Source organism: Panthera onca, chromosome A1 (genome assembly GCF_046562875.1).
Source record: "Panthera onca isolate mPanOnc1 chromosome A1, mPanOnc1 haplotype 2, whole genome shotgun sequence".
Lineage (NCBI taxonomy): Eukaryota > Metazoa > Chordata > Mammalia > Carnivora > Felidae > Panthera > Panthera onca.
In genome coordinates, this window is record NC_138339.1 from 120,926,967 (window position 1) to 120,939,581 (window position 12,615).

Sequence of the window (12,615 nt, forward strand, 5' to 3'; positions counted from 1 at the left end):
TGAGCCCTGAGTTGGGCTCCATGCTGAGTGTGGAGCCTGCTTAAGATTCTTTCTCTCTCTCCCTCTCTCTCTCTCTTTGCCTCTTCCTCTCCCTCTTCTACTGTCCCTCTGCCCCTCTCTCCTGCTTGTGCTCTCTCTCTCTTTCCCTCTAAAAACAAATCAACCTAAAAAAATAAATAAAAATCATTAAATAGATGTCTAGCTACCTAACACTGGATCTAAAAAGTGTGTTGGAAAAAGTCCTAAAATAACTGGAAGTTGAATTCATATTTGTCCTAGGAGAGCTAAGGAACTGGAAAAGACATTCAGTTAGAGAGATGAGAACATCTTTTAACAGCTTTCTTGAGATACAATTTACATACCACACAATTTACTCACTTCAAGTGTTCGATGCAATGGCTTTCACTATATTCACAGAGTTGTGCAACTATTGCCATTAAATAATTTCAGGACACTCACCACACTAAAAATAACCCACCCCTATGAAGCAATCACTCGCCATTCTACCCCCTCCCAGCCCCTGGCAACCACCAATCTACTTTCTGCCTGTATGGATTTGCCTACTCTGGACACTTCATACAAATGAATCACACAAAATATAGTACTGCGTGGCAGCTTCTTTCACACAGCATAACGTCTTCAAGGTTCACTCATGTTATAGCATGTTATCAGTACTTCCTTCCTTTTTACAGCCCCGTAATATTCCATCGTATGGACATACCACATTTTGTTTCTCTATTCATCATTTGAAGGCCATTTGTGTTGTTTCTACCTTTTGGCTTTATGAATAATGCTGCTATGAACATTAGTGTACATGTTTCTGTATGAACGTATGTTTCATTTCTCTTGGGTATATCCCTAGGAGTGGGATTGTACTTTCATATGGTAACCCTATGGGTGACCACTCGAGGAACTGTCAAACTGGTTTCCAAAGTGGCTATACCAATTTTACATTTCCATCAGCAATGGAAGAGGGCTCCGATTCCCCCACATCTTTGCCAACATTTGTTATTAACCATCTTTTGATTGCAGCCGTTCTAGCAGATGTGAAATAGAATCACATTGTAGTTTTAATCCACATTTCCCTCATGGCTAATGATGTTGAGCATCTTTTCACATGAGGAGAATACAGTTGACACTTGAACATGGGCTGACCTCCCATGCAGTTGAAAATCCATGTATAACTTTTGATTCCCCCAAAACTTAACTACTAATAGCATACTGTAGACTGGGAGCCTGAATGATAATGTAAAGAGTCAATGCACATTTTGTATGTTATCTACTGTATTCTTACAATTAACTAAGCTAGAGAAAAGAACATGCTAATAAGAACATCATAAGGAAGAGAAAACATATGTGGAAAAATCCACATATAAGTGGACCTGCACAGTTTAACCCCATGTCGTTCAAAGAGTTCAAGTGTATTTACATTACGTCCGTGAGGCAGCTACTGACCTGGTTCTCGGCACAGTGCCTGCATGTCAGGTGCTCAATCATGGTTGTTGAATGAACACATGCATGAATGAAACAAAGGAAAATGCCTTGAAGGACAATGATTCCTTTAGCTATGGTAGGCCTGGGAGAGGCATGGCTGCCTGAGGGAGAAAATAAGGCAAATATGAAGCTATGTATCTTGATCCCTCCCACCCCATCCTGCTGCCTTTAAACCATGCTCCACTTGGAGTCTCCTTGCCCAGAGCCTGGGTCAGGGGACCTGTCACACAGCGCCAGAGAAGGAAAAGGGAACAGAGAATAAAGAGGACAGTCAGCTCAGCTGCCAAGATTTGTGAAGAGAAGACTTGCAAAATTGCTTGAGCTCCCATTTAACACAGCAGTCTGGTGGACAGATCGTGGTGTTTCTACCACTGTGTAGGGGATGCCATCTGCCACGGGAGCATCCGAAGATGGAGGTGGAAAAGAAGGTGTGTGTGTGTGCGTGTGGGGGAATGCGGGGTGGAGGTGGCTTGCCCGTGGAAACATCCTGATGAGCCGAGCGTAGGATGGCTGGCCCTGTAACATGGGGAGGGCCGGAGGGTTGAGAGTATGGGTGAGTATGATCCAGGGGCAAGTGGGCGTAGTTCATACTCTGTATCTCCTGTGATTCCTGCATGATGCAGATGCTGAGATGACAGCCAGAGGCCACTGTGGGGTGACCCGGCTGTGGGGCCAGGGGGAGACCTCCTGGCTAGGGAAACAAGGAGCCCATGGCCAACAGGAGCTGGTCAGCCAAGGAGCCTCCCTGAGTTCTGACTGCAACAAGAGAGACCAGGACCTCAACTTGAGCCGTAAAGGCGGTGAGTAGGCAGTGATAGGGCAGGCAAAGGGTTCCACGCTGAGACCTTGGGCCCCAGAGGCCTATGAATGAGTGTCTCAGCTCTTCCAGTGAGAGACTCAGGGACCTCCACTCCTCTTACTGCTAGATGATACTTCCAAAAGCAGTGGGAGGGCGGCCAAAGGGGAGGGAATCTCAGGGGCAGAGTAGTGCCTAACAGGACTGCTTAAAATCTTTTTTTTTTTTTTAAGATTATTTATTTATTTTGAGAGAGAGAGAGAGAGAGAGCGAGCGCATGAGCAGGGGAGGGGCAGAGAGAGAGGGAGAGAGAGAATCCCAAGCAGGCTCCAGGCTGTCAGCACAGAGTCCGACGTGGGGCTTGACCCCAAGAACCATGACATCATGACCTGAGTTGGCATCAACAATTGGATGCTCAACTGACCGAGCCACCTAGGTGCCCCAGGACTGTTTAAATTCTTATACTGGACAAGACTGAACTGTTTTTCAGCCACCTAAGAGCTGAGGTCTTGTGAGGAAGCCCAGATTACAGGCAAATGGAGAGAAACTACAGCCATACTGTGTGACCTGCCACCTGGACCTGTTTATGGCCAGTTAGCACAGCCCTGAACCAGGCTAATGTAGGGCAGTGGGAGCAGGGAGATGTTCAGAATACGAATGAAGCCTGTTGTGCGTTGTGTCTGTGGCCACTTCTGTGCGCCTGCTATGGAGCCAGGGAGCGTATGAGCAAGAGAATTTCTTTTCTTCAACCAGAAAAATAGCTTGAAGTGCATGTCCTTTGTCGTCTTTGGCTAGGATTCTCTTAGAAGCTTTTGGAGGCATTTGGATGGGCTGAGCTAAAGAAACATCAGTCCTGTGACAGCGGCACCTCCCAGGTTTTGAGTCCTAACTTTGTTTCAGGTGCTCTGCTCTTATACGTGTCATTGAATCCTCCCAGCCACCCTCTGAGAGTAGGTACTGTTATTAGTCATATTTTACAGGTAAAGACATTGAGGGCTTGGTGAGGTTTCCCAGGATCTACTGTGGGGAGTGGCTGGACCAGTATTTGAACACAGGGATCTAGCTGCATAGGCTGGACGTTTAAGCACAGTGTATATTGCCTCTCATTTTCCTGCCTTAAAAAATTCCCTTAGAATTGAAACAAGATCTGGTTAAGAGCTGTTTATTGAAGGAAAAATGTAAAATGTTATTGTTTTCTTAATTTCTAAGGAAAAAATGTTTTCCCAGAATATAGTGAATAATATTACATTAACTTTATATGGTGACAGATGGTAATTACACTTATTGTGGTGGGCCTTTTGTAACACATGTAATTGTTGAATCACTACGTTGTATGCCTAAAACTAATATATTATTGCATGTCAACTATACTTCAATTCAAAAAAGACTTGCCCATTTCACAATAATAAGGATGAGTAGATAGAAAAACTGACATGTAACTAAAGTGGTAGAGAACCTGAGTGAGAATTCTTTTTAGTCACTCTTCTCTAGCACAAACCAACTCCTGCAAAGTCAAAGCCTCAGCTTTGTTGGTTATAAAATTATCCCCCAAAGACAATAGACTCAGTTCAGCTTAAAGCATGTGTTTTTACTCACCCATCTATCCTTCCATCCATCCACCTATCTATCCATCATCTACCCACCCATCCACCCACCCCCCACCCATGTATCTGTCCATCCATTTACCCATCCATTCACCCACCCACTCACCTATCCCTCCAGTTACCCATCCATCCATCCATCCATCCAGTTTTTCATCTCACAGTTATTGAGCCTACTACATGCCAGGCACTGGGGACCCAAATGAACAACTGGGGACCCAGTTTGAACTGTTCTCATTGAGAAGATCACAGTTAGGGCAGAAGCACCCCCAAGGACAATGTATACAAGTACTAGATGATGGCTGAGCCTGCGTGGAGTGCAGAGTAGACAGGAAAAGGGAGTGAAGAGAGGCCAGAATGAGAAGGAGGGATTTTGTTTAGAATCTTTTCTCCCTTCAGGTTAAATGTCATCTCCTCAAGGAGTCTTGCCTGACCATTTATTCTAAAGTTGGATTTACTCTTTATTCTCTTAGTTGCTTGGTATTGAATTTTTCCTTGTCCTTTAATGTGTGTGGTGCATGTTGAGGGTGGGGAGTCTATAAGGACTCAGTTACAATGTGGTCCCATAAGGGCAGGGACCACGACTTATTTTCACAAAAGTATCTTCAAGGCCTGACAAATCATGGGTGCTCAGTTTGTTGCCTGAATGAATAAAGGCTGAAACCAGATCATAAAGAGCCTTGAATGCCAAGCTAAGAAGTTTGAACTTTGGCCTGTAGGCAGTGAAGAATCATGAAGCACATTTGAGGAAGTGTGAGGCCCAATCAGATTTGTGGTTTGAAAGGACAAGGCTGGAGGTGTCGTGCATGAGTTAAGAGGAATAAGCTACAGAGGGAAAAATTAGAAGCAATTGCCTTGGATAAGGGGTCAAGATTTTGCTGGCCTGACTCAAGACAATGATGGCAGGGAAGGAAAGGAAGGACAACGTAAGGAATAGTTAGGTCAAATCATTAGGAGAGGCCTGTGGGTAGTGAGGGAAAGGGTGTATGACTAAGGTCTGTGGTTTGGGTTACTTTATAACCACTGTACTGTCATTAATTAAGGCAGAGGCAATTTGGGATTTTGGAGACATGAGTGGAACCTGAGGAAGACAGGATACTCAGGGAGACAAGGAGAGCATATATACCAATGACGGACCCCTGAGGAATGCTGGACTTCAAAAGATGGCTAACGGAGAGGAAGCCAGGACAGGATGCTGAACAAGGACAGCTAAAGAGAAAGAAGAAGATCTAGAAGCTGGTGCTGTTGTTGAAACTAGATAGAGGAGAAGGGTCTAAAATGGAATGAAAAGCTCTCCTGCCCGCAGGGCCAGAAGATTCCACAAGACAGAGCAGTGGAGACCCTGGGTCAGGCTGACACTTAATTCTAGCCACGTGGGAAGGTGGGTGTAGTGGGCCAGATCTTCTGGTGGTTGAAGAGAAGACAGAGAATAGGAATTCTAAGTGAAACTTCCCAAGTAGTAAGCATCAAGTCGATTAAGAATAAACACAACCAAATATGCGGCTCTAGCAAACTATATAGCCTTAGGCCACATCTGGCTCATGGGTCACAAGTGTGCTACCCTGGTGTTGGAGGAGATCACAGGCACTTTGGATAGAAGAGTGAGGTGGAAGGAGGACTCCAGAGGCCCAGGGGGGACTGTGAGGTGTTGGGGCTCTGGCATCCTTTGGGATGCCTGGGCCTGCAGGAAGCAACAGGACTCAGGGCAGAAGTGGGCGGGGGGCGGGGGGCATGGGAAGCATTCTCCAGGAGGATGGATTTAGCGAGTTTGGGAGCTGTAGGAAAGGACTGAGTGGATAGCATTTTTGCCCTCTTTTCAGAGGGCTTTAAAGATGTTATTGGTTTTTCCTTTAAGTTAGAAAAATACCTGCAAAAGCAAAATAAAACGTGAGTTCCTCCTTACCCACCCCATCCCATTTTCTAGAGCTCATCAGGTTTTCAGGTTTCTAGCCCTGTATCTACAGATACACACATAATTTTAAAATTCAGGGGCACCTGGGTGGCCCTTGGGGTTTGGTCAGTTAAGCGTCCCACTCTTGGTTTTGGCTCAGGTCATGATCTCACGGTTCGTGAGACTGAGCCCTGAGTCGAGCTCTGTGCTGACGGTGCAAAGCCTGCTTGGGATTCTCTCTCCCCCTCTCTCTGTCCCTTCTCTGCTCACGCTCTGTCCCTCTTTCTCTCTCTCAGAATAAAAAAACATTTAAAAATCAGTTATAGAATAATTCCACATATATTGTTCTAGGGCTTCCTTTTCCCCCCACTCATCTATGTACATTTATGTCTAGCTCTCTTTTTTATGGCCGCCTGGTATTTGCTTGGCTGTATAATTTATCATTCCATTACTGGGGCACATGCTTTCCAAATTCCTGCTATTATTAACAATGCTGCTGTGAACCTCACGCATTGGCCTCTGGGTACTGGTATGAGTCCTGCCATAGGACAAATTCTTAATATCGAATTTGCCAGCCACAGAGCCTGCACATGGTATGCCGTCTCCTCCAAGTACTTGTTGAAACTGTCTGCTCTTCCCTCAGGGCCTGGGAATAAAAACTGTAGGGAAGAAACTGTATTTCCAAAGGAGTTGATAAATGGAAACAAGGCTTTAAAGTATCTTTTAGGCTTTAAAGCTGACAAAGATACAGCTTCCTTGGTAATCAGGATGCTGTGGGTAAGTACCACACTCACACAGATCGGTACCTTTCATTCATTCACTTGATAAATATGGAACACAGACACGTAACCCTCAGAAACATCAAGTAAGTCCACCCTGCTTGATTTGACCATCCATTTTCTACGTGTAGGGTCGATATTCAAAGAATACACCAATTCCTGAGGGACCATTTAGACATAGTGAAAGAGTCCATGGTGTGGGAAATTTGTTCACAGATTTTCGGGAGACCAAAGGTTGAAGGCCATTAAAAAGATTTTTTTAAACATGATGATCCTCTTGGGGTTTGGTATTCAATCTGTGAAATCCTCAGTTTAGTAATACTTTCAGGAGACGATTCGTTGGCACAGGGGATGAAAACTCTCTCTCTTATGCCTACAGACAACACAAAAACGTAGAAAAAAGGAAAGACAAGTATAACCAGTCTCTTCTAGAGATTCGCGATTTTACCACGGCGTTGGCACACTTAGTTCAGAGCGCCCTCTTCTGGACCTAGGGTTCCATGGCACCATCTGGGGCCCAGCCCACCAAAGGCAGTCAGATTTTCAATCTGATTTTCAGTTTGGAAACCTGGCTCTAATCTCCATTTCCAACTTCACCGTATCTTTCTCCTACCTCAGCCACTGGAACCCCAAGATGTTCGCTTTCAATATTTGTGCTATATTTTCAGGTTACATAGGATTCTGTCTCCTCTTTAAAAATGACTCTTTGATTGCTATTTAAAAAAACAAAAACACCCTCCTTTGATCTGATTTGCGCCAGAGGGAATCCACTTAACTTGTTAATTCTCAGGAATACATTCAAAATTTTGGATGAGTGGGAACTAAGTCTAGAAGCTAAAGGAGAATGGCAAATAGTTCTATGTGCCATTACCGAAAATGTTGGAGCAAACTATGTTTAAAATGAAGGCTTTCTGTCCCACTCTGGAAAACTGTCAGAACCTTAAGTTAGCCTCACTCAGTAAATCCCGGAATTAGTTTAACAGATATTTGCAAAGCAAAGTTTACGTACCTGCCAGGGAGCCTGCTAGGAGCACGTTCACAGTGGGGGACAACGGAGGGTAGTGTCCCTTTAATTCATCCTTTGTGATAACTAGTCGGCGTTTTTATTGCAAAATGCTTGGCAGTCCACGAGCCAACGTCATAATGGGTCACTGGAGCCTCACTGTTCTTTCACGTTACTGTTAATCTATCATGTGCTACTACTATTAAATTCAACTAAGTTAATCCTCTTACTCAGAAAAGGTTTCTAACATCTTAAAAGGGGCTATTCAGCCCTCGGAAGAACAGGCTCATGATCTGTTACGATAGGAAGGAGGAGGCAGGATGAAAGCAGCTTTTCCAAATAGCTGCTGTTTTCCTTGGAGCTGGGGTGGGTAGGGCTGAGGCTGGGCCCCGCTTGGATGTGGGAGCCTGCGGTTACCTGGCACTTATCTTCATAAAACTCTGCTGGGTGAGCACCAGGCCTGTAACCCACAGACTGCCCCTCGCCCTCCTCATCCCCCGGACAGAAGAGAAGCCCTGTTTGTTCTCTTTCCCCCGCTCCCCAACCCAGTCTCTCAGGTATGGAAACCCTAGGACCCATTTGCCAGACCAAAGGACATCAGCGCCTGGTAAGGGCCAGCCCCAAAGATGGGGGTGCTTCCAATGCAACCACACCACAACATTTACAGAGTCAAAGTCAGTCAGTGGGGAAGAAGCCAGGCGAGGTCCCCCAAGAGAGATAAGGAAATGACGCAAGGCTGAGGGCCGTAAGGAGCCAAATCCCAGCACAGCTTCCAGTGAGAGTCCACTAGTTATTTCCGCTCCGACTTTTTCTAAACTTCGGATGAACCTCTGAGAGGCAGATGTGCTTTCTTCCTCACCTCTCTTGGCTTTAGGACTGTAATACGATGCTTCTTTGGGAGAGTCATGGCTCCCTCTATGCCACAATCCAAATTACAAGGCAACTTGGTTTTTTTTAAAAAGCTAACCTTCTCTCTAACATCGCTCCAGATTTCCAAGAGTGGGGGATGGATTCAGAATGACGGTATTTTGTGGGCTCTGAGTTCTGAGTTTTCAGGCGCCCTTTCTCCACTTACACTGTTCCATTAAATCCCGTCCATTCAATTCAACTCACCAAATATTTACTGAGCTGAGCACCGTGTTAGAAAAAGACCTGGACGCTGCCCTCAGGAAATTCACAGACCAAGGGATGAGAAAAATGAATCAATAAATTGTTTCAGTCTGGCCTGCGAAGCGTAGTGGTGGAATTATGTACAAGGTAGCACTTTCAAGCCCCTGCTCTCGTGGACTAAGGGTCCGGAGAGGGAGCCAGATGTTAACCAGAAAATTGCACAAGTAAAAGTAGGATTTCAGTCCAGACCAGTACCCCTGAGCAGAGGCAGGCAGGGCTATCTGAACTTTAATGGAGCATCTTGCTGGCGGGGGGCGGGGGGAGGCAGTAGGGCATCCTTGAAGAATTTGCAGTTGAGATCTGAAAGATGGGTCAGGGAGGATTCGGCGCACAGTGGAGGAGAAAGTGGCCCAGGCAAGGGGAAGAGCGTGTGCAAAGGAACTGTGGTGGGAGAACATGGTGATCCAAGGGACCAGACCGAAGCTGGTATGGCTAGAGACCAGGGCTGGGAGGGGCGTGTGGGGTGGCTGGGCCAGAGAGGTCAGCCACGGCCCTGGCTTCTGTCTGCCCACGTCCTCATCTGTATCGTGGGGTCAGAGCAGCACTTATACGTCAGAGGAAGAAGCGAATCCCATTTAGCACCTGGAGGAGTATGCTCTAAGCAGCAGCTGTTCTTTCTGTTGTCTTCTCATCCTCATCGTCGCACCAGGATGAGCCTGTGGATGAGGACCCTGCTGGCCCCAACCGGGTATTTCTTTTTAACGCTACACACCGGCTATGTGGCCCCAGCTCCACAGAGATCTCAGAGGCCACAGAAATTAGCATAAATCCTATAAGGGTAACAACTGCAGGCTCTCTGGAGACATTCTGAATGAACGACCGGCTGGGCTGCTGACCGCAGGGCTTAAAAACAACGCAGTTTATCCTCAAATACCCAGAAAAAACCGAGACAGAGGAAGGAGGACAGTGCCTCCTGAGAGAAAGCTGTCTATAAATGGAAAATTACACTGAGAGCCAACAAATCTTATTTGATGTGGACCCATTTTTGACTCTGTCTGGAAATCCAGGGCAGAAGGAAGTGGAGGGGACAGGGAGTGAGCAGGTGTGCCCCGGCAGAGGGTGCCGGGGGCCAGTGGGTACTGTGACCAGGAAGATGAGGAAGAGCTGGAGCCGGCTGCCAAGGCACCCACACCTCAGGCCAGACACCGGTCAGACCCAGACGTTCCCAGGCTGCCTCTGTGCCGTGACGCACGCCCGGAGCTGCAAATGTTGGCCAGGCTGCGGTGGGGAGCGGGGAGGTGGGGGCGGGGTGGGGCAGAAAACACGGGAGAAGCTTCAGGGGTGGATGATGAGCAGAGCTGAGTCTCCTGGGCTCTTCTGTTTCCTAAAATGGGTTGTTGTAGCATTAGATGGGATAACCTATCTGGTAAATGCTCAGGAGATGATACCTTAAAAAAAAACCCACCAGTACTCTCTTCGGAGCAACTCAGAGCCTCCATTAACCATGGCTTTTAGTTCTGGTTCCAGGCTTGTGAGGCATGAGGAAGTTTCTGACCGCCCCCCCACCCCCACCCAGTGCCTCATATTTCTCTTTAGAAAAGAATCGTGACCTTCCAATTTAAGTGGCTCTGCTGCAAAAATTGTAACAATAATAAGTTTGGTGACACGTTTTTCTCTATGTGCCAAACACTGGCAAGAATCTTCCTGGAAGGTTATAGCCTCAATACTAAAACCTGGAGTCAGAACATTTGGGTTCGAATTCCAGACGGTTCCCTTCCTGGATCTGTGGCCTTGACCAATGATTTATCTCCCCTAAGCTTTAGTGTCTTCATCTGTAAGGGAAGGGGCGGGCGGTTGTTCCTAAGACCTATGTGACAAGTTTTAGGAAGGATGAGGTAAGGTAGGGCAGAAAGAGGCATTCAGCAGAGTGGGTGGTATCGAGCACTTAGAACATTCTCGCTTATCATTATTATGAATTCTCTCAGCCTCTGCTACCCAGAGCCCTGTAGACTGAGGCTAAGAGAAGGTAGTATGTCCACATCTTAGAATATGATTCAGCACTCAAGACAAATGAGCCATCAGGGCACCTGGATGGCTCAGTCAGTTGAGCATCTGACTTTGGCTCAGGTCATGATGTCTTGGTTCATGAGTTTGAGCCCCACATTGGGCTTGCTGCTGTCAGCACAGAGCCTGCTTGGATCCTCTGTCCCCCTCTCTCCTTGCCCCTCCCCCCTTTCAAAAATATACATTAAAATTAAAAAAAAATGAGCTATCAAGCCAGGAAAAGATGCGGAGAAGCCTTCCATGCATGTTATGGAATGAAAGAAGCCAATCTATAAAGGCTACACATTATATGATTCCAACTCTACAACACTCTGGAAAAGGCAAAAGTAAAGACACAGCACAATGATCGGTGGTTTCCAGGAGGCTGGGGGGAAGGGAATGAATAGACAGAGCACAGAAGATTTTTAGGGGAGTGAAACGATTCCGTCTGATACTCCAGTGGCGGCAGATACCCACCTGTCATCATATATTTGCCCAAACCCACAGAATGCCCAGCACCAAGAGTGAGCCTGTTACAGACTATGGACTTCGGCAGAGGATGATGCGTCAGGGTAGATTTATCACTGTAACAAATGTACCACTCAGGTGGGAATGTTGCTAACAAGGGAGACTGTGCCATGTGTGGGGAGGGGCAAGTAGAAACCCTCTGCACTTTCCTCCTAATTTTGCTGTGAACCTAACAACTGCTTTTAAAACCTAAAGCCTAGGGGCGCCTGGGTGGCTCAGTCGGTTAAGCGGCTGACTTCGGCTCAAGTCATGATGTCGTGGTCTGTGAGTTCGAGCCCCGCGTCGGGCTCTGTGCTGACAGCTCAGAGCCTGGAGCCTGTTTCAGATTCTGTGTCTCCCTCCCTCTCTGACCCTCCCCTGCTCATGTTCTGTCTCTCTCTGTCTCAAAAATAAATAAATGTTAAAAAAAAAATTAAAAAAAAAACCCACAAACCTAAAGCCTATTAAAAAAAAAAAAAAAAAAGAGTTAAGTGACACAGATCCTAAGAGGCAGAGCTGGGACTCAGACCTCTGTATGTGAACTCTAAGCCAAGGATCTTGAGCACTGCCCCCTGGCTGTTGTGATGGTAGATTTGGGCTTGCGGGGGCTGAGGCACGTCACAGGAGAAAGGTGAACAGAGACACAGGAAGGAAAGGTAGTGGCCACCCTGGGTCATCGTTCTCTGTTCCTTGTCTGCAGACCAGAGCCTCCCTCCCACCCCCTCCGACCAAACCCTTGCAGACTTTTCCTCTGCTCTGGTTCCTTCGCCCTCCAACCACTGGCCCTATTGGAAAGGCGCTTCTTGGGAAGAGGGGTAGCAGAGGGGTAGCTACTGCTGTGTTACCACTGCCCCTGTGTCGACATACACTCTCCTCCTCCACGGGGATCATTTTGGGCCGTGTGCACGCTATGAGGGGGCATGTGCATGTTAAGGTATATATTTACACTTAGAGTTTAAAATCTTTACCCTTCGGACCCAGCCCCCCACCTCAAACAACACAGGGACTCCCCAGTTTCCACTTTGATACATTTCTAGAACCGGCGTCTTACAGCTGATTGTACGTGTTAATCATATTTCCCCATGAGAAGAAGAGAGTGGCTGAGGACCACATATTGAAGATCTCCATCCATGTGACAGGAAAGCAGCATCTGGATACTATAAACCTCAGCTGTAGTTTCAAAAATGGGCTATGACCCAAAATATGAGATGTGTACGTATGGATTACGAAGGGGGATTAAACTTCTGCACTCACCACTACTGTCCTCATTCGGTGGCCACCTAAAAAGTTTCAAATTCTAGGTTAAGCAGGTTACGTGCCTTAAATCATTTGATCTTCATAAAATTCTTCAGTCAGGTACTATTATATATTGCAGATGAGGAAACTAAAGC

General features: G+C 46.6%; 1 protein-coding gene and 1 long non-coding RNA gene across 4 annotated transcripts in view; one reads left to right on the forward strand and one right to left on the reverse strand.

Annotated features, from left to right (window-relative positions):
- Positions 1-12,615, forward strand: part of FGF1 (fibroblast growth factor 1) — a 103,711-nt gene that overhangs the window by 33,167 nt on the left and 57,929 nt on the right. Inside the window, exon 1 of one of the 3 annotated variants that reach the window (XM_060635861.3) lies at positions 1,844-1,922. The exons of the other annotated variants lie outside the window; for them this stretch is intronic. The gene's annotated coding sequence lies outside the window, so the exon portion shown is untranslated. Of the gene's footprint in view, positions 1-1,843; positions 1,923-12,615 lie in introns of those variants that run through there. 3 annotated transcript variants of the gene reach the window in all.
- LOC132681423 (uncharacterized) overlaps positions 1-12,615 on the reverse strand; it is a 339,118-nt gene that overhangs the window by 21,564 nt on the left and 304,939 nt on the right. The gene's annotated exons all lie outside the window — the stretch shown is intronic.